At 39.8% G+C, this 22,637-nt stretch overlaps 1 protein-coding gene across 1 annotated transcript in view; it reads left to right on the top strand.

Moving 5' to 3' along the window:
• The window catches only part of ISL1 (ISL LIM homeobox 1), a 107,983-nt gene extending 89,739 nt beyond the window's left edge, over nt 1-18,244 (top strand). The window contains exon 6 of the transcript XR_011557796.1: nt 16,562-18,244. The gene's annotated coding sequence lies outside the window, so the exon portion shown is untranslated. The remainder of the gene's footprint in view (nt 1-16,561) is intronic.
• The last annotated feature ends 4,393 nt before the right edge of the window (nt 18,245-22,637 follow it).

Genomic DNA, 22,637 nt, shown 5'->3' with positions numbered 1-22,637 from the left:
TTTAGAAAGATGTCAATAGCTGATTTGCTTTGCACAAAATTATGCCAAGCAGCATGAGACATTTGAATGGACAGTAGTAACTATTAACATGCCAAGCACAATTATATTTCTTCACCTCTCTCCAGCCATACGCTTAGATCTTTTCACCCAGGCAATCCACAGTTCGTTCGTTTGTGACCATCTCAGCTAATGACGACAGAGTCGTCTTCTTCAGATGCTGGCTGAGAGGCTGGTTCTGGTTCCCTCAGGGGGTTTGCAAGCCCCCCCCCCACATCCCAGACAGGTGCCTCTCTTCTTCACTCCTCCTCCAGGGTAGATCTGACCTGGAACTGATTGGTTCCAAGGTCTCCAAGCAGTTGAGAGTCAGGATTTCCCACAGAGCGCAGGGAGCTCCATGCCACTGGGATGTTGGCCCTTCCCTTCCCTACCAAACACAATTATGGGGGACACCAATGCATGTCTGTATATTAAGAACAAAAGCTATAATGCAATTCAGCACGGTTAAAGCATTTACCAATAATCTCTGTTAAAGTTAATCTCCAAGAAGAAACAGAATTTTATAAAACTTGGCAAAAGGTCTATAGTTGGTGGAATAAAAGAAATGCTTAAAGATGTTAAAATAAAGAGTTTAATAGTTAAATTTATTAGACAGAATATATTATATAAAGACATTTTATAGAAATGTTTACTTTTCTGAATTGATCTAAACTATAATTAGTTTTTCCTTTTTGTATTAAGAAGACTTCAATGCTGAGTGGAGCAACTGTAGTTCCTTTTTATGTTATGTGTTATGTTTTGTCTATTTTATGTTTGCTTGACATGTTATGTCTTTTATTTTGAAAATAATAAAAATATTTTTTAAAAAATAAAGTTAATCTCGGAATAAAGTTAAACTTTATTCTGGTTGCCTGGAAAACAAACAAACTAATTATTGAGGACGCAAAACCCAATACAATCAATACAATTACAACAATTGCATAAGGCATAAACCCTTTGGTGGCGAACCTATGGCACATGTGCCAGAGGTGGCAAACTCAGAGCCCTCCCTGTGGCTGCTCTTCTGGTTTATGGCATGCCAGAAAACAGCTTGAATATGGTCAAAAATGGCCAAAAAAAGGCATGCACACTGGCCAGCTGGACTTCGGTTTCCAGCGCTCCATTGCGCACACATGTTCCGGTTTGGGCACTTGGTGCCAAAAAGGTTTGTCATTTGTGGAATAAACTATAAGGCAGAGGTCTTCAAACTTGGCAACTTTAATTCTTGTGGACTTCGACTCCCAGAATTCTCCAGTCAGCTATGCTGGCTGGAGAATTCTGGGAGTTGAAGTCCACAATTAATAATAATAATAATAATAATGATGATGATGATGATGATGATGATGATGATGATAATAATAATAATAATAATAATAATAATTATTATTATTATTATTATTATTATTATTATTATTATTTATTAACAAAAACAATATAATAGTAATACAAATCTAATATTTAAAAAAGTATATATAAAACCCCAACAATTAAAACCATACAACACATGCATACCAAACATAAAATATAAAAGCCTGGGGGAGGTGTCTCACTTCCCCCATGCCTGGCGATATAGGTGGGTCTTGAGTAATTTGCGAAAGACAAGGAGGGTGGGGGCCGTTCTAATCTCCGGGGGGAGTTGATTCCAGAGGGCCAGGGCCACCACAGAGAAGGCTCTTCCCCTGGGGCCCGCCAAACGACATTGTTTTGTCGACGGGACCCGGAGAAGGCCAACTCTGTGGGACCCCCGCTATAAGGTATTCCATGACTCTTCCTTGTTTTAGCTGCAAAAGATGAGCCTACTTTACATGGAAAGGCAAGTGAGGTAAAGCAGAATGACCACTTTCCCCTTAGAAGAGAACCTGCATTGCATCATGAAACAGCTCTTAAAGAAAACTCTCAAATTGTCACCAAAGGGAAGCCTCTCCTTTCAAACATCTACACAGCTCTAAAAGCTTTCGAGTAAGACTCACCTTTAAATTGTGCCATAAGCCACTTGGGATTACTGAGATACCTATCTGAATTTACTCTAGCCTCTTGACTTCCGTTAAAATATTCTCCGCCAAGCATAAGGACCTTTCTGAGAGCTATTAAGTTATAGCACATTAACGTTAACATCATTTTGGGTTATTAACCGAGCAATTCACCATTTAAAATTTGCCTGGATGACAAACATGTCATGGAAGGTCTTGGGAGCAACAGCGTTTTGTCTTTTTAACGATGGGTTACATCATTTTGAAATGGACGAGTTTGCACTTTTCATCCCATTTGGGGCATTTGCTCAAAACCTTTACAAAATGTGTGACAAGGAATGACATAATGACATACTGGGGCCATTTTGATTATATCAATCTTATTTTTTATAACTTTCAATGGAAGTAAATGTTAATTTTATTTAAGATACATATCTACTTAGTGATGCAACAAAATAATTTACAATGGAAGGTGAAATTCTAAGCCTGTAGAAATTCTAACCCTTTTTTGGCTCAGGTGCCAAAAGGGTGTGGCATGCACAATAGGGTGCATGCGTGTTTCCACACCCATAATCAGTAATGGGCAGCCAAAATTTTTACTGCCACACTGTGGGTGTGGCTTATTTTGTGGGTGTGGCTTGATGGTCATGTGACTTGGTAGGAGTGACTTGTTCAAGTAAACTGCTATTGCCGCACAATGCCTTTTCATCTCAGCTGTGGGTAGAGTGAGGGCTTCGTGAGGAAAGACTGCAGCCAAGACTGCTTAGGCACAGCTCTCCTGGCCTTGGGAGGTGGCCGTGTGAGGCTGGAGGGCAGGAGAGACGGAAGCTCGTCCGAGGCCAGGAAGGAGAAAAGAGGGGAAAAGCGAGGAGCGCACATCAGCAGCAGCAGGGAAAAAAAGGAGAGCCGAACTGAGATGGGTAATCCAGGAATTTACTGCCGCCGGTCAGCTGGAGCTGTGCATGCAGCTTCATTTCCGCCGGTGGAACTGTGTCCCACCCCGTCCTACCTGACCACCCCTGCCCATAATGCAATGCCCTCCCCCGTGCATGTGCACAATCCCTGCACTGCCCCCTTGTGCATGCACACAACCCCACCCATGCTACCTCCTGCGCATGGGCACAGGCCTTACTGAAGCCTCTGGATTTCCTGTAGGCCTGTTGGGCTATTTTTCGCTGTCCCCAGAGTTCAGTAAAACCTCCTGAAGCCAGAGGATGGCAAAAAAATGGCCCAATGGGCTAACTGGGAATTCAGAAACAAAAAGGAAGTGGAGTTGCCCTACTACTTACTTTCAGATAGTTGCAGCCCATTCCTTCTGTACCTGCCAAGGCTTTCCTGAAGGCCTCTGTAGCCAATAACAGAGCTCTGGATCGATCTGGAGCTTTGCTATTGGCTGCAGAGGCCTTCAGAAAAGCCTTGCCGGCTGCAGAAGAAATAGGTTAAGGTGTGGGAGATCTGGTGGCAACTGTCCAATGCTGGAGAAGTTCCTGAAGACCTTTGATAGTGAAAAGGAGGCTGGGAGTGAGCACACAAGTGAACATAAGTCACCCCTTAAACGTCGTCTTTCAATCCTTGTTAACAGGAGATGTTCCTGAGGATTGGAGAATGGCAAGTGTTGTGCCTATCCACAAGAAGGGCAGTAGAGAAGAAGCTGGTAACTACAGGCCAGTTAGCTTGACATCAGTTGTCGTTAAAATGATGGAGACTCTACTGAAAAAGAGGATAAATCAGCACCTAAAAAACAATAACTAATTGGACCCAAATCAGCATGGCTTTACTGAAGGCAAATCATGTCAGACTAATCTCATTGATTTCTTTGACTATGTCACAAAGGTGTTGGATGAAGGTGGTGCCGTGGATATTGCCTACCTGGACTTCAGCAAAGCCTTTGATACGGTTCCACATAAAGAGCTGATAGATAAATTAGTGAAGATTGGACTTAATCCCTGGATAGTTCAATGGATTTGCAGCTGGCTGAAGCATAGACACCAGAGGGTTGTTGTGAATGGCGAGTATTCTGAGCAGAGTCAGGTTACAAGCGGTGTGCCACAAGGGTCTGTTCTGGGTCCTATTCTTTTTAATATGTTTGTGAGTGACATAGGGGAAGGTCTGGTAGGGAAGGTTTGCCTATTTGCCGATGACTCTAAAGTGTGCAATAGGGTTGATATTACTGGAGGCGTCGGCAATATGGTAAATGATTTAGCTTTACTAGATAAATGGTCAAAGCAATGGAAACTGCAGTTTAATGTTTCCAAATGTAAAATAATGCACTTGGGGAAAAGGAATCCTCAATCTGACTATTGTATTGGCAGTTCTGTGTTAGCAAATACTTCAAAAGAAAAGGATTTAGGCGTAGTGATTTCTGACAGTCTCAAAATGGGTGAACAGTGCAGTCAGGCAGTAGGGAAAGCAAGTAGGATGCTTGGCTGCATAGCTAGAGGTATAACAAGCAGGAAGAGGGAGATTATGATCCCGCTATATAGAATGCTGGTGAGACCACATTTGGAATACTGTGTTCAGTTCTGGAGACCTCACCTACAAAAAGATATTGACAAAATTGAACGGGTCCAAAAACGGGCTACAAGAATGGTGGAAGGTCTTAAGTATAAAACGTATCAGGAAAGACTTAATGAACTCAATCTGTATAGTCTGGAGGACAGAAGGAAAAGGGGGGACATGATCGAAACATTTAAATATATTAAAGGGTTAAATAAGGTCCAGGAGGGAAGTGTTTTTAATAGGAAAGTGAACACAAGAACAAGGGGACACAATCTGAGGTTAGTTGGGGGAAAGATCAAAAGCAACATGAGAAAATATTATTTTACTGAAAGAGTAGTAGATCCTTGGAACAAACTTCCAGCAGACGTGGTAGATAAATCCACAGTAACTGAATTTAAACATGCCTGGGATAAACATATATCCATCCTAAGATAAAATACAGAAAATAGTATAAGGGCAGACTAGATGGACCATGGGGTCTTTTTCTGCCGTCAGACTTCTATGTTTCTATGTTTCTAAGGCTGGTTTCATAAGGGAGGCGCTCCATTTCCTTGATTCCTTTTGATGGATGGACTAGGATTGTCTTTCCCCTGTTTCGTTTGAAAGTGTTGAATTGGGGCAGTCTGCGTTTGGATCAGTGTCCTTGTCTTTCCCTCCACCATCATCTCCCCAGTATCCTGCCACTTCCTGGCTTCCTTATTATATTTTACGGAAACTTCTCCTTGTGTTGAGTTTTTTTCCAATAGCAGTATTCTTGTTCTCATTAAAAAGGAATGCTCATTCTCATAAATGATTGGAGAATTTCATGTTCCTTCAAAGAAGTTTGTCGGAGTGTACCATTAAATTGCTCTGTCCTCACATTTGAGAGACTATTTTGAAAAGCCACATCTATCCAAACTCTTTGTTGGACAAATAACTGTAGAAACAAGTAGCCTTGTAGCCTTGTGTGTTATGATCCTTCTCATCTGTAATGAGGAGTTGGAGACTGAAGGTTTACTACTCTAGTTCTTGAATGACATTCAGGCCATAAGACGTTGCATGTTCATTCAGAATAAGAGGGCTTAATTGTCTGCTTTCAAAGTGACGAGAGACTGAATAAAGGTAGTTTTGTATTCCCACCATTACTGTTAATATGAAGCATGTCACATCGCTCTGGTTTGAAGTACATTTTTAGAAGCATAAACCATAGAGGGATTACCTTGGAAACACACTCTGAATTTCCAGAGGTGATTGGACAGGTCACTAGACATTCAGAAAAAGGAGGCAGGAGAGACAAAGTGAGGCAGCATAGCCCTCTTACATAGTTTTCCAATGCATGGGGATGAGTCTTATTAAACATATATTTTTTTAAAAAGGAGGTTTATACACCATAATACTTAGGGCTCCAAATACAGGCTTGCAACCCTAATCTGCTTGTCCAAGAGAAGAATAAGGAAGAAACTTGGATGATGCTGATCTGCATAATAAATTTATTATGCTTGAATCCAAAATAAATGCTTATATGTTCTGCCGGGCTCTCTGATAGGAGCCTCCCGAAAATTCAAGGATACAAATTTCAGACACACACACGTTTGAAAAATCAAAACAATGTTCTTTATCACAAAAGTCAAAATAAACTAAGCACTCTTTTTGTATTGCAAAGAGCACTCTTCCCAAAACAACCGGGTAGTCTGTACAATTTCCCTTAAGCAGTCATTAAGTACTTAGCCAGCAGTTGTGGAGAACCTTCACACCCCTTCTTCTTCCAACGAAGTGAGTTGCTCTGCTTTGGTTTCAAAGGCGTGAAAAAGCAACAAAGTCCAGCACACAAGATTCCTGACAACTGCTAACAGATATTCTTCCACAATGGCCAAACTCACATGCTGCTATTTATAGCAGCAGCCCTAATAACTGGAGCCCCACCCAAACACAGGTGGCCTCCCTTATTTCCTGTAATATGTTCTTACTTGGTCTCTTCTACGCATAATTCTGCGCTTGCGTGGGTCCAAAATGTCATCATCTGAAGCAATAGAAGATAAGGAAGATTGACTGCCTTGGCTGTGTGCCAAGCCCTCCTCTGCCGAGTCACTCCCACCTTCTTCTTCGTCCAAGGAAACTAAACTCTGAACTGATTCTGTCGGCAATAACACAGGCCTGTGACATGTTGAAGTTTCCCCTGCATCCACCTCCCCATTCCCTGGGGCATGAGCTGGGCCAGAGCCAACCACAACAGGGATGAGTCTTATTAAACATATTTTTTAAAAAAGGAGGTTTATACACCATAATACTTAGGGCTCCAAATACAGACTTGCAGCCCTAATCTGCTTGTTCAAGAGAAGAATAAGGAAGAAACTTGGATGATGCTGATCTGCATAATAAATTTATTATGCTTGAATAAATGCTTATATAAAACGGTAGATATTTTCCCTCTGTCTCTGCCAATGGGCAGGTAACTTCTACAATATAAATTTTAAGACACAAACGATGAAAACATGCAAAAGTGCAGAATTTTGCTTACCCCTCAGCAATTCATAAATTAAGAATTTCAAGCTAGGGGTGTCTACAGAAAGGCTGGGAAAAATCAAGAAGGCAACCAGGGCCATGAAATCCAAACTCCACAGCTTTGTGCATAAGTGGGATGTTGGGGTACATAGGAAAAAAACGGTCTGTGAGATTTCAACCAAATACTTGAATCTGCTCTGTTGACTTTGATATCCATGTAGATGTTGCAGTCAACACTTTGTAACTGCAAATATAATAAATATATGCAAATCACCTCAAATGCAATTTGCATCATTAATTTGATTCAGACTACTGAATTGATTCAATCTGAATGGTTGAACATGAAATGAAATCAATCAGATTTAAATTATCAATTTGGAAAAAGGTGCTGTTTGTACATTGCCAAATGAATATTGAATTAGCTTTAGGGTGTCTAATATAACATTTCAACTTGATGCACCCTTTTGATTAGAATTACGGTAGGAATGATTTGTGAAATTATTTTCAAATAGTCACTTCAAATTGAATCTCGACACAGATATGCTATAAGGCAGTGATGGCAAACCTTTTTCCCCTCGTGTGCCGAAAGAGCATGGGCATGCACTATCATGCTTGGGCAATGTGCCCACACCCATAATTCAATGCTTGGGGAGGGCAAAAACAGCTTCCCCCACCCCCTGGAGGCCCTCTGGAGACAGGAAACGGGCTCTTTCGCAACTTCCGGTGGGCCCAGTAGGCTCGTGTTTCGCCCTCCACAGGCTTCAATGCCTTCCCTGGAGCCAGGGGAGGGTAAAAATGCTCTCCCCCACCCCCTGGAGGCTCTCTGGAAGCCACAAATGCCCTCCCAGAGCTTCTGTGTGAGCCAAATACCAGCTGGCTGGCACACACATGCATGTTGGAGCTGAGCTAGTGCAACGGCTCGTGTGCCAGCAGCTATAGCTCTGCGTGCCACCTGTGGCACCCGTGCCATAGGTTCGCCATCCCTGATATAAGGCATCACAAAATCTCTCTATCCTCTTTCCATTTCTTTATCATTTTAACAGTAAAGTCCAAAGTTAGACTTAAGCAACATGTAATCTGGAAATGAGTTTACCCAAACATGCCTGCTAAGGTGAAATGGGTCAACTAACCACGGCCAACTTACCATGGTGTATTCGCTGTGGAATAAGTCAACAATTGAATTTAATTATTTTAAATAATCTTTAAAAAAATAATTTTTGTCATTCACATTTTAAAAGTTTGTAGAGATTCTTATTCATCCAGGTCATGGTTGTCCCAAAGGTGCTTTTTCAGGAGGTAACTGGACTTGCTTGGTTTTTTTTTCTTTGAAGATGTTTCGCTTCTCATCCAAGAAGCTTATTCAGCTCGTGACTGGGTAGTAGGGAATGGAAAAAATTATATTCCTTGCAGACAGCTAGAAATCTGCATCCTTTTAGAGGGTCTACGGAGAGGGGCGGCATACAAATCCAATAAATTATTATTATTATTATTATTATTATTATTATTATTTCAAAAGGAATACAAATGATTAGATGTCTGCAAGAAATATAAATAGGGCTGTCACAAGGATTGACTGTAAGTATATATGGGTTTTTTAAAAATGATATTGTAGATTTTATTGATGTATTTATTGCTCTTTTTACTTGTATTGTATTTTTGACTGTTGTTAGCTGCTCAGAGTCTGTTTTGGCGTGAGCAGCATATAAATGAATGAATGAGTGAATGATTCCGTCCATCCATCCATCCATCCATCCATCCATCCATCCATCCCCGACCATCCAGCCAGACGGAATAAACTTCTTTGATGAGAAGAGAAATGTCTTGAAAGAAAAAATAAGGAAGTCCAGTTGTCTCTTGCCACTCAGAGTCTGTTTTTGGCGTGAGTGGCATATAAATTTGTATTTGTATTTATTAGATTTGTATGCCGCCCCTCTCCACAGACTCATTCATTAAATGAATGAATGAATGAATCCGTCCGTCCGTCCGTCCATCCACCCATCTCCAACCATCCAGCCAGACTCAAGAAGCTTCTTTGATGAGAAGAGAAATGTCTTGAAAGAAAAAACAAGAAAGTCCAGTTGCCTCTTGAAAAAGCACTTTTGGGACATTCACATTTTACTTTGTCCCTCCTTTTGCATCCTTTCTTTCATGATTTATTCTATCATTTCTTTGATAGTAGCGTAACTGTTTCGTACAGCAAGTTTCTCACAGTGCGGTGATTGTAGCATACGCTCCCATGGCGATTGAGCATGGTGAGTTGTAACAGGTTCTCCAATTGTGGCAGCAAGGTTTCTTGAATTGACTCAATTCTGTTTTAACATTTTGCTTTATAAACAAACAAACAAACAAAGCATACCACAAAGCAAAACAGAAGTCTAACTTATTTATTTGCACAGGTCATTCTTTGAACATTAAAAACAACAACCCCAAGTAGATTGTTATAACTCAATCTGTATTTCCTAAGAGGACCTGGAAAGAAGCCAAAGAAGTGGTGGTGAACAGAATTCTCACCTTCTTGCCTTTGGGCTAATGGATGCTTTCGCTCGCCCACTATAGCAACCACTTTGTGAATCTCTGGCATTCCTTTAAAATTACAAGCACACCCCCTGACTGTAAACAGAGTGTACTGACAGAGACAATGGAAAATAATATCCTCGTTGTTGAGAATGAAAGTGTCAAATTTCTTCAGTGAAATCTGACCTGTCTTGATGTCCCTCACTCTATAGACAAGGAATAAAGCAAAAGTAATCTTTCTATGGAAGGAAGGAGTAATAGCAACCAGCATCTTACATGGCAACCATTCTTGTTTACCAACAATTAAATCCAAATAATGAGATGATGCTAGAGTATAAAGTTATTTCTGTTGTTTTGTCTTTCATTTGTTGAATTTAGAAGGAAGGGTTTATGGATGCCAACAGTCCAACAACCTCACCTGTTCTTATCCACATGTGTAACAATGTCATTTTCATTTGGCTTCAGAATATGTTGACTTCACCTTCCAGTATTTTCAACAATGAACTTATTGGCTGCAGCTGAAATATATACACCTGGATGGAGCTCAAGTTGAGGAAAGGATGTTGCATTTTGTAATACTTTCACCTCACACAATTGCATGCACAGAGAGAGAGAGAGAGAGATCATGTTCCTATCAGTTTTCACATGTAATTTTCACACAATCAAATATTTTTCTGACAATTTAATTTTCAGAAACTACTTTGGGTAGACCAAACTTCCTGCTTTCTGCTATAGCCTGCCAAATTCTTTTGGAAAACTTGACATATTTTTTTAAAATATATATGTTTAGTTTCTATAATTGCTTTTCAGATAGAGAACTAAAGTACCTCAACCTTTGCTTTGCAAAATTACCTTGCTTTTTGAATTCTAATAAATTACAATTTTAAAAAATCCTGTTATTTGCGTCAAGCAACCTAATCTTGGTGCCTTTATGTCAAAATTAATTGTGGGTTTCACTCAGGAGATGTCAACTATTTTATACAATTCTTGTTTTGTTAAATTCAAGTAAGAATGAGTTTGGATATACTGAAGTGTATAATATGCATTCTAATTATCAATGTACATAGTACCGGTATTTGATTATTGTTGTTACATAATTATTGCTATAATTATTATGAATAGTGAATAAGATTTAATTAAAAGCTCAATGATTTGAAGGATTGGCTGTACTAAACAAAGTTACAAATTAATTGGTGGAAGAAAGTATAATCTTTTAAGCTATCGCTCTTGCATATGTTGGTTATAATGTGAATAACTTATGAACTTGATATAACTTAATGAAAGATTTTTGATGAATATGGATGTTAGCGAAATAATAAGATGATTATTTATATTTTTCTTTCCTTTTTTATATTTTAGTACTATGATATATAACATTGTCATAATTATCACTAATAGTGAATAAGATCTAATCAAAAAAATAATATGATTGAATTTAGGAGGCACAAGCTTGGATTAGATAAATAATATGATTATGGAATTTTAGAAAGGATTGTTTACTCAATCTCTTATTTCATAGGAGATTGATGTATTACTATTAAGAGAACCTATAATATAATTGTTGGAAGTAAGCATAAATTGTACAGTTAATGTATTCACATATAAAGTTTTCCTGATATAAGATAGGAATAATATATAAATGTGAATAAAACACAATGTAAAAATTACAATGATTATTGATGTTACTAATGCAAAATAAGTTATAAGAGAATAGTATTATTGTTAATATGAGACCACAGGATAAGTTGATAATTACATTTTGATTTTTTAATTGGGCATTTAGAAATGGTTGAAAAAGAAAAAAGATGAGTTAAGATATTAAAGAAGGAGAGGAAGCAATAAGGACTAAAACTAAGAAGCACAGGCTAACAGTCTTTTTTGTTATTATACAAGAAATTGGAAAATTCTTATTATTATTTTTGTTCAGATGTCAAATGTTAAGGAGGTAGCATTCTTTAAACTATGTATACCGAAATTGTAAAAATGATATATTGTAATATAACTTTAAATTAATGGTATTTTCTTTTTTCTCTACACGTGATTGGAGAGAAAAATTAAAAAAATATTTACACACCCACCCAAAAAAATAAAAAATAAAAAGAAGCACAGGAAACAACAATTAGCTTGTAAAATTTAGCTATAGCAACTAATCTGGAACAAAAATTGAATTGGTTGGTGGCAGACCCAGGAGACAAAACTAGGTATAAAGGAAGTAGCACGAGTTAAAATACATATACCGAAAGTTAAGATTTAAATATAACAGATAAGAGATTTAGAAATAAGAGGGATGATCATGAAGGGTAAGATCAAGAGAAGCATTCTAGTCTACCATGTAATTGTAATAGAATTATCCACTTAGGAAAGGATTTTTAGGATGGATGAGAAATAGGAAAGAAGGAGAGAAGGGGGAGAGATTACAGGAAGAGTCAGAGAAAGGAGGAGGAAGGAGAAGGGAATGATAGTAGAAGGAGGGAAAAGGATTAATAAAATAGGCAGCAAAGGCAGAATAGCCGCCTGAGATCGAAAAGAGGGAAGTGGAGAGAAGAAAGATTGATACAGATGAAACAATAAAAAGGAAAATTGGAATGTGATCTAGTTTATTGTATTTCCCAGCTGGATTCTGACAAGCCAAATCAGTTTTTGTTTAATGAAATTCATTTAACAACTGCAGTGATTCACTTAATAACCAGGGCAAAAAGCAACAAAAAGTGGGTGTGACTTGCACAGCAATGTGCAAATTCTGGTCCCAGTTGTAATCATAAGTTGAGGACTCCCTGTAATTTCCACTGATTGCAGAATATTGTCTATGAATACACTTTAATACAAGACGAACAGGCAACATATTCATTGAAATATGAGATATGAAAAAGACTGCCAGAAATTATATAATAGAACTTACATTTACTGGAACTGCAGCTCTCAATTTGCATCCCACATTTTGAGGAGTAAGTGTAGTAGTGCCCATGGGGTTTAAATTATAAATTTAGAAGGTTCTATAAAATGTTATATTAAAGAATACTAAAGAGCTAGCGTGTATTTCTTTCGTACAGCTGTTCTAATTTTCCAGTAATAATAATTTTTAAAAAGTTTCCTTTTAAAATAAACAAGCACAGAAATAGCTCACTAACTTTTGATGTTTTTGCTGCATAGGAAAGTCATCGGTTCTTTGTTCTTAGTTTGATGCCTGTCTGTATTTGTTACAAAAATAAAAATAAAAAGGGAAATATGCTCATTTCAATTATAAACTTGTGCTTGAAAAACCATCCATTTGGATAGTCTTAGTCTTCAGATTTATTTCCTTATCGTTTCAGAAATGGACAGCAAAGATTAGGCAACAGATATTAGGTTTTGTAATTTTGTTTCTAATGTTAGCTCTAGAAATGATTGAAGCAGTTAAGTTATAATTTCCAATATCTCCCCCTATTATGAATTATGAAATTGAGATGACCTTAGAATAGTCTCTTTAACTCCCGGGGAGAATAAAATCTCTTCACCATATAACAACATGTTTTACATTTGGGATGACTGGGATGATTAATTTAACAGAGAGGAACTCCTATTAATCTTAGATACCAGATAAAGAGAACATTCATTCATATTTTCTGATGAAAAAAAATATTCTATTATTAAAACGAGGGAACATGCAAAATGTTGTGATGGGAACTGGTGGTGAAGTTAAGTGGAACCCACCCCTGCTTCCAGCCCTATGATTCTATGGCTCTACCTTTTATTTTATTTATTTATTTTGTCCAATACACAATGAGGGTTTTAGTGGGTGTGTATGTATATATATATACATACACACACACATAGTAAAATACATGATGAAGGTTAAAGAGGAGATACTCAGTAAAATATATCTAAGAAAGAATAGAAAAGAAGATATAGTAATAGAACATGTCAATGAAAGAATAGAAGAAGATATATAGGAATAGAAGAAAGGTATAGGAGAGCAATAGGACAGGGGACGGAAGGCACTCTAGTGCTCCTTACTGACCTCTTAGGAATCTGGATAGGTCAACCATAGATAATCTAAAGGTAAATTGTTGGGGGTTTGGGGATGACACTATGGAGTCCGGTAATGAGTTCCACGCTTTGACAACTCGGTTACTGAAGTCATATTTTTTACAGTCAAGTTTGGAGTGGTTAATATTAAGTTTAAATCTGTTGTGTGCTCTTGTGTTGTTGTGGTTGGAGCTGAAGTAGTCACTGACAGGCAGGACGTTGCAGCATATGATCTTGTGGGCAGTACTTAGATCTTGTTTTACCTTGGTTTTAAATAGAATAGAATAGAATAGAATAGAATTCTTTATTGGCCAAGTGTGATTGGACGGACACACAAGGAATTTGTCTTGGTGCATATGCTCTCAGCGTACATAAAAGAAGAAACATGTGGTGCAACACTTAATGTTCGTCATAGGGGTCAAATAAGCAAAGAAAAAACAATCAATATTAATAAAAATCTTAGGATACAAGCAACATGTTACAGCCATACAGTCCTGAGTGGGAGGAAAAGGGTGATAGGAATGATGAGAAAAAATGAGTAGAAATAGAAGTGCAGACTTAGTAAAAGTTTGACAGTGTTGAGGGAATTATTTGTTTAGTAGAGTGATGGCGTTCAGGAAAAAACTGTTCTTGTGTCTAGTTGTCTTGGTGTGCAGTGCTCTGAAGCGACGTTTTGAGGGTAGGAGTTGAAACAGTTTATGTTCACAGCCCTCTTTTTGACTCTTGCAGTATACAGGTCCTCAATGGAAGGCAGATTGGCAGCAATTGTTTTTTCTAGTCTGCCCTTATACTATTTCCTGTATTTTATCTTAGGATGGATCTATGTTTATCCCAGGCATATTTAAATTCAGTTTCTGTGGATTTACCAACCATGTCTGCTGGAAGTTTGTTCCATGCATCTACTACTCTTTCAGGCAAATGTTTTCTCACATTGCTTCTGATCTTTCCCCCAACTAACCTCAGATTGTGCCCCCTTGTTCTTGTGTTCACTTTCCTATTAAAAACACTTCCCTCCAGAACCTTATTTAACCCTTTAACATATTTAAATGTTTCAATCATGTCCCCCCTTTCCCTTCTGTCCTCCAGACCATACAATTTTCAACATTTCAAAATCTTCAATTTTTGCCTGGCCCAATAAACCTAACTGCCCAATTACAGAATTTATATATTTGAACAAACTTACTTTACTATACTTGCCTGCCTTGAGATCATTCTCATTAATGCTTTAATTACACACATCTGTATACACATATCCAAAACTTTCAATAGCGACAAACTCTGGGGAAATGGACCGTTGAACTTACCTGAACGGTCTTCTCGATGCACTGCAAGGAGAGTCCAGGATGGGCTATTCTCAGCCTGATTGGCTGGGACTGAGTCCAATTTAAACATTTAAATATTAGTCAGGCACCGCCCCCTTAGCCCTCCAGTCTAATAAGCACAAAGGAGCAGTAATGTCAAATTAAGGTTTATTAAACTCGGATCAACCCTCAAATTCCAACCAGAACAACAACAAATAAGTGACCCTGGTCCCAACAACCGGGTGGGTCTGGACTCTCCTTGCAGTTCATCGAGAAGACCGTTCAGGTAAGTTCAGTTCTGATTTATTTATTTTTATTTATTTATTATTTAGATTTGTATGCCGCCCCTCTCCGCGGACTCGAAGTCCTCTGAAGTCTGCGTTGGTCTTGTAGAACCAAACCAGACAGATATAGAGGTGCAGCTGACAGACTCAATGATTCCTCTGTAGAACTGTATCAGCAGCTTCTTGGGCAGTTTGAGCTTCCTGACTTGACGCAGAAAGAACATTCTTTATTGTGCTTTTTTGATGATGTTGTTGATGTTAGGTGACCATTTGAGGTCTTTTGAAATATGATAGAACCTGGAAAAGTGAAGGTCTCTACTGTTGAGCTCCACCAACTAGATCTAAGTGCCAACAGTCTAATCACAGTTTTAATAATGGGATATTTTTTTCATCAGAAAATATGTATGAATATTGCACCTAATCCAGATGCACCATTCCATTATTTGCTTATCCAAAGCCCAGTTTTTCCATTTTTTCTTACAGTATCCTGTGCAAGTTAGGATTCTTAATCTGGGGACTGCCTTCAAAGGCAACATATGTTGCGCACAACTCAACAACTCAGAAGCACAGGCAGTATACTAACTTACACTCAGCCTATGTTGAATGTTTATAGAGGGCTGTCTGGTAGAATCCTCCCAAAAATTCACAGGTACAAATTTCAGACACACACACACGTTTGAAAATTCAAAACAATGTTCTTTATAATGAAAATTCACTTAAACCAAGCCCTCTTTTGGTATAGCAAAGAGCACTCGTCTCCAAACAAACTGGTAATTTGTACAAGTCCCTTATCAGTTCTGTGATACTTAGCTTGCAGCTGTGAGGCAATTCACAGTCCTTCTTCTTTCACAAAGTGAAACACACTTTGCTCTGGTTTAGTTTCAAAGCGGGGGAAAATCAGCACACAAAAAGTCAAAGTCAGAAAAGCAGTCACGAAACACAACGATCAGATAATCCTCCACAATGGCCAAACCCACAGGCTGCTATTTATAGCAGCCTCACTAATTACCACAGCCCCACCCAACCACAGGTGGCCTCATTTTCTTTGATAATAATCTCTCAGTTGTTGTTGCCTATGCATCGCTCTCCACATGCGTGGCTGTATCATTAACTCTTGTTCTGAATCCAAGGAGGAGCTAGATAATTGATCTCCTTCTGAGCTGTCTGCCACACTCTCCTCCTCCCTGTCACTCATGTCTTCTTGGTCAGAGGAGCCTTCATCAGCAGATTCCACTGGGGGCAAAACAGGCCTGCAGCATGCAGATATCTCCCCCACATCCACAGTCCTTGGGGCAGGAGCTGGGCCAGAGTTAACCACAACAGGAACAAGCTTTATAAGCTGGGGTGACTTTTTCTTTAAAAAAAGGGGGAGGAGGGAGGCATATGAGTCTCATTTGAGTTGGGGGGCATTTCAATACACGAAAGTTTGGGATACTTTAACTCTTTTGCTTCCCACCAATTTTATCTGCAGGCAAAATTCCGTGTGATGATTCGACAGGAAACTGATAACTGCAAAAGCATCAACATTACCATCATGATCATCACCATCTCACGGCATTACTTGGATAATTCCTGGATTCCTGGCTGGGACTCGAATTTCTAAAGAAGTCAGTCAGAGATATGACTCATTTGGTTTCTTCTTGCCCTATGTTACTCCTTGAAGAATAAAAACTGATCACAATCAGGCAATCAAATACAAATTAAAGAAACAGCAGCAGAAATTTCAGGACATGATAATATGAGGTTTTAACCCTGTTTCAACATCAAAATTTGTGTGTTTGTCTGCTATGGCACCTCTGTGGTGTTACAGAGGGGATTCTGAACAAGAGTGGTATGCAGTCAAATGCAGAATAAGAATAACAGAGTTGGAATGCAACCGTTCTTCCATTCCTTATATGTTTTATCCTCTCATCCCCTAAATCAGTGATGGCGAACCTTTTCTCCCTTGGGTGCTGAAAGAGAGTGCACATGTGCTATCGCGCATGCACAAGTGCCCACACCCATAATTCAATGGCTGAGGAGGCTTCCCCTGCCACCCGGAGGCCCTCTGAAGGCTAAAAAAATGGCCTGTTTCCCAACTTCTGGTGGGCCCAGTAGGCTCGTATTTCACCCTCCCCAGGCTCCAAAGGCTTTTCTGGAGTTGGGGGAGGGTAGAAACGCCCTCCACCATCCCCCCAAAGGCTCTCTGGAACCCAAAAATTGATTTTTTATTTGATTTGATTGGATTTGTATGCCACCCCTCTCCGTAGACTCGGGGCGGCTAACAACAGTAGTAAAACAGCATATGACAATCCAATATTAAAACAGTTAAAAACCCTTATTGTAAAACCAAACATTCATACAGACATGCCATGCATAAAATTGTAAAGGCCTAGGGGGAAAGAGTATCGCAGTTCCTCCATGCCTGGCGGCAGAGGTGGGTTTTAAGAAGCTTACGAAAGGCAAGGAGGGTGGGAGCAATTCTAATCTCTGGGGGGAGTTGGTTCCAGAGGGCCAGGGCCGCCACAGAGAAGGCTCTTCCCCTGGGTCCTGCCAAGCGACATTGTTTAGTTGACGGGACCCGGAGCAGACCCACTCTGTGGGACCTAACTAGTCACTGGGATTCGTGCAGCAGAAGGTGGTCCCTGAGATAGTCTGGTCCAGTGCCATGAAGGGCTTTATAGGTCATAACCAACACTTTGAATTGTGACCGGAAACTGATCGGCAACCAATGCAGACTGCGGAGTGTTGGTGTAACATGGGCATATTTGGGAAAGCCCATGATTGCTCTCGCAGCTGCATTCTGCACGACCTGAAGTTTCTGAACACTTTTCAAAGGTAGCCCCATGTAGAGAGCATTACAGTAGTCGAGCCTCGAGGTGATGAGGGCATGAGTGACTCCCTCCCAGAACCTCTGTGCAAGCCAAAACTCAGCTGGCTGGCACACACATGCACATTGGAGCTGAGCTAGCGCAACAGCTTGCGTGCCACCAGATATGGCTCCGTGTGCCACCTGTGGCACCTGTTCCATTGGTTCACCATCACTGCCCTAAATCATCTTTGTTGCTATTCTCTGTACTCTTTCTTAACATCTTTTTTATATTGTGGCTGCCAAAACTGGATGCAATATTCCAAATGTGGTCTTACCAAAGCATAATAAAGTGGTATTAATACATGTGATCTTGATTCTATCCTATTAATGCAGCCTAGGCAATATTAAATGCAATGGCATTTTTTTTTTTGGCGAGTCAAAGCTTAGGCTTTTTTTGGGGGGCAATTACAGTTATTCTTGGGACAGAAATCCTAAACAAGCAACGTTCCTGCACAGTCAAGATTCCCGATTCTAAGCAGGGCTGGAAATGAGCCCCAAAGCAATTTCTCTTCATAGTCCAAATCTGAAGAGGAGTCTGCAAGTCTATATGTTGGTTCAAACTTCCCTCTTTTTTAGGTGCTTTCCAGAATTTAAAGAAAGTCTGCAATAGAGATGGGCTGTATCAATATGAGTATCTTTATCTTACCTTCACTTTTCTACTTTGTGACCAAAACAGACACAGCCTTTTTCTTTAATAACATTGGTCATACTGGCAAGGCAGAGATTAAAGAGGGTATGTTTACTGTTCACTCAACACCGTTAAAATGAGCACTAGAGGGCCAAACTTTTTACTACCACACTGTGGGCATGGCTTATTTTGTGGGTGTGGCTTATTTTGTGCCATGTGACCAGGTGGGAATAGCTTGACGATCATGTGACTTCACCAAGGATTTTCCAAGAACAATACCCATATCAATGGACTCAAACCAAGCAGGTCATCAAATCCACCCACATCCTAGAAGTGAGCAGCTATAGAGCAGTGAAATGACAGAAATATCTCACTTAGAATTTTGAAAGCATATTTTGAGCATTGTCATAAGGGTACCTTCATTATTAAAATGGATACTCACAAAATACATAATCACTTACTTAAAAGCAACAATCTAAAGTGTTCCTTGCTACTTTCACAGCCTAAGTGAACATCCCAAAATGCTCCATTCCACATAACAGTCTTACCCCCCCCCTTCTTGCAGACTACCAAACAAAATCAAGGTTTCTGGCAAAACATTAGATTTCAAGCATTATTCATTTTATTTTTTAGAGCAGGGGTCCCCAAACTTGGAAACTTTAAGACTTGTGAATTTTAACTCCCAGAATTCTCCAACCAGCTATGAAGACCTCTGTTCCAGAGCCATTCGGAAAGGTTGGTGAGGCAAAAACCCAGATCACATAGAATTAATTCCAGATCTTATCTCCTTATACTTTTCCTAGACAATTGTGTTTGTAGCTGAATCGCCGGCTTTGGGGTTTTTAAATGCTTTCGGAAAGAACGCAGAGGCTGCCCAAAGTGGACACCCTGCATTTTCAGTCTGGATTCATAAACTAAATCCTAGCTGACCCATAAGGCAAGAGGGAAGTAACAATACCCACAAATCCAGAGTTCCAATGTCCAAAGCACAATCCAAGAGTATGAACTCTGAGAGCCAAGTCCAAACACCACGAGAGTCTAAGGTTCAGAGTCCAAACGTCTAAAGTTCAAGAAAGAGGATCCAGGATAGCCAGGAAGATGCACATCAAAACAAGCAGGTGTTCCCAACAAACACACCTTCCTTCAGCATCTAGTTAAATCTCCCTTTCCCAGCTGTTCCTTGGGAGAGGAGCAGAGCTGCTTTCTCGCAAGCAGCCTCACTGACCTCCTGTGTGCCTCTCCCTACTCTGTTCTCCTTGGCCTTGGATTGGGTGGGAAAGGGAGCTGTCCATTGTCAGAGGTGGTCTAGAGCAGTGTTTCCCAACCTTGGCAATTTGAAGATATTTGGACTTCAACTCCCAGAATTCCCCAGCAAGCATTCGCTGGCTGGGGAATTCTGGGAGTTGAAGTCCAAATATCTTCAAGTTGCCAAGGTTGGGAAACACTGCTCTAGAGCTCTCATCTCTGATGGTCTCTAATCAGCCTCCCCTCCACCAGATGGCCCTGGGATTGCCTCATCCTCTGAACTCTCCACTTATTTGGAAAGGATCATGTCCTTCCCATTGGATGGTCCTGGTTCCAACTCCTTCTCCAAATCAGGATCCAACAAAACCATGGCAATCATGCACTTTATACAGACATGGATAATATTTTATTTCCAGAACAACAAACAAGTACAGTGATACCCCGTCTTACAAAGCCTCGTCTTACAAACTTTTCGAGGTACAAACCCGGGCTTGCCTCTTCTTACAAACTATTTTCACCTTACAAACCCACCACTGCCGCTGGGATGCCCTGCCCCCGGACTTCCATTGCTAGCGAAGCACCTGTTTTTGCGCTGCTGGGATTCCACTGAGGCTCCCCTCCATGGGAAACCCCACATCTGGACTTCCATGTTTTTATGATGCTGCAGGGGAATCCCAGCAGGGGAATCCCAGAAGCGCAGAAACGAGTGCTTCGCTGGCAACGGAAGTCCGGAGGTGAGGTTTCCCAGCAAGGGGAGCCTCAGTGAAATCGCAGCATCACAAAAACACAGAGGTCTGGAGGTGGGGTTTCGAGGACTTCGGTGTTTTTGCGATGCTATGATTTCACTGATGCTCCCTTCACTGGGAAACCCCACCTCCGGACTTCCGTTGCCAGTGATGTGCTTGTTTTTGCGATGCTGGGATTCCCCTGCTGCATCACAAAAACACGGAAGTCCATAGTTGGGGTTTTCCATGGAGGTGAGCCTCAAGGGAATCCCAGCAGTGCAAAAACGGGCGGTTCGGCTGGTAAAAGGGGTGAATTTTGGGCTTGCACACATTAATCGCTTTTCCATTGATTCCCATGGGAAACATTGTTTCATCTTACAAACTTTTCCCCTTAAGAACCTCGTCCCGGAACCAATTAAGTTTGTAAGGCAAGGTATCACTGTATCTGAATGCCAAAGAAACTGGCAGTAGGCAGCGCTCTTCATTTTGGATATATTTGTCAGCCATGCTTTGGTTTCAAATATTTAAGGGTTTGTAGGTTGAATGCATGAAGGATATGTAAGGATTGCTAGTACAGTACTATTCTGATTTATCTTCCAGGTTTGTGTTTTTTGTTTTAATGTTTTATTATTTGCTCTTCAGTTCAATTAAAACTATTGCTTTTAAGCAATTATAAACGTTCAAAATATTTTACAAGAAGCTGTGTATCATAAATAGACTATAATGTCTAGATGTTGATGCTTTGTGGTCAGTGATTTGCACTTGAAATCCTTTCATGTTCTAAAACCTTCCAAAATTGCTATCAGATGGACCCTGAAGGAGAAGCGAAAACTGTGGAATACATTTTCATCTAATTTTTCTCGCAGCTAATTTAATCAAGAAACAATGACACAAACAAAGGCACAGCCTTGCCTTCATTTCGACTTGTTCGACTTGTTGCCTGATATGCTCACTTTCCATTTGCAGGAAACGCAGGGGAAGAAAGCATTAAGAGATTGGAAAATGATCTTGGCTTCAGGACTCTTCAATGTTTTATATTGATCACTTGGACAATGAGATGGAGGGAATGCTCATCAAATGTAAACCACTCTAAACTCGATTGTAAAATAATCAATTTTTGAAACAAAATTGTCAAAGTCTGGAATATGTTAACCCGATTCAGATGTATCAGCCATTAAGTTTCACCATTTTAACTGTAATTTAACTTCTATGGACCTTACTCCATATTTAAGAGGTCCTTAAAGGGGGGGGGGCATGCATACATCCTCTACCTTGCCTATTGTTCCTACTACATTTTGATTTTTTTATTTTGCTTGTTGGAGTTTGTAATGTTTGGCCGAACATGATTCAGCAATATTGGAAAGATATAAATAATATAAATAAATAAATAATATAAATATAAATAAGGAGCTGTGATGTTCCTTCAATATACCAGGGTGATTTGACACAAAAATATGTAACCCTTCCCTGGTGCAGAGCTGAAGGGATTAGATACTGTAGCGTAGGGGATAATTCTCTGCCTTACAAGGCAAAGGTTGCAGGTTCAAGTCCCAGTGGGTATGGCTAGCTGATGAGGCCAAAATAAGGCCGAAATAGATCTATCCTAGTCTCCCTTAATTTTCAAATTCAGCAAATATATATATATATGGGGAGAGAGAGACAGAGATAGATAGATTGATAGATTGATAAATAGAGATAGATAGAGATAGATAGATAGATAGATAGATAGATAGATAGATAGATAGATGATAGAGATAGATAGATAGAGAGAGAGAGAGAGAGAGAGAGAGAGAGAGAGAGAGAGATAGATAGATAGATAGATAGATAGATAAGCAACTAAATATGAGCCAGCAATGTGCAGCAGTGGCTAAAAAGCCAACACAATCTTAAGCTGCATCAACGGGGATATGCTCCAAGACTAGGGAAGTACTAATACCACTATATAATGCCCTAATCAGACCACACCTGGAGTATTGCATTTAGTTCTGGTCACCATACCTCAAAAGAGACATAGAAACTCTGGAATGGGTACAGAAAAGAGCAATCAAAATGACAAGGGACTAGAAACCAAGACATACGAAGAGAGGTTGCTGGAACT

The sequence above is a fragment of the Erythrolamprus reginae genome, chromosome 2 (assembly GCF_031021105.1).
Source record: "Erythrolamprus reginae isolate rEryReg1 chromosome 2, rEryReg1.hap1, whole genome shotgun sequence".
Taxonomy (NCBI): Eukaryota; Metazoa; Chordata; class Lepidosauria; order Squamata; family Dipsadidae; genus Erythrolamprus; species Erythrolamprus reginae.
Note: the sequence above shows the minus strand (reverse complement) of the source record. Positions and strands in the feature narration are given on the sequence as shown.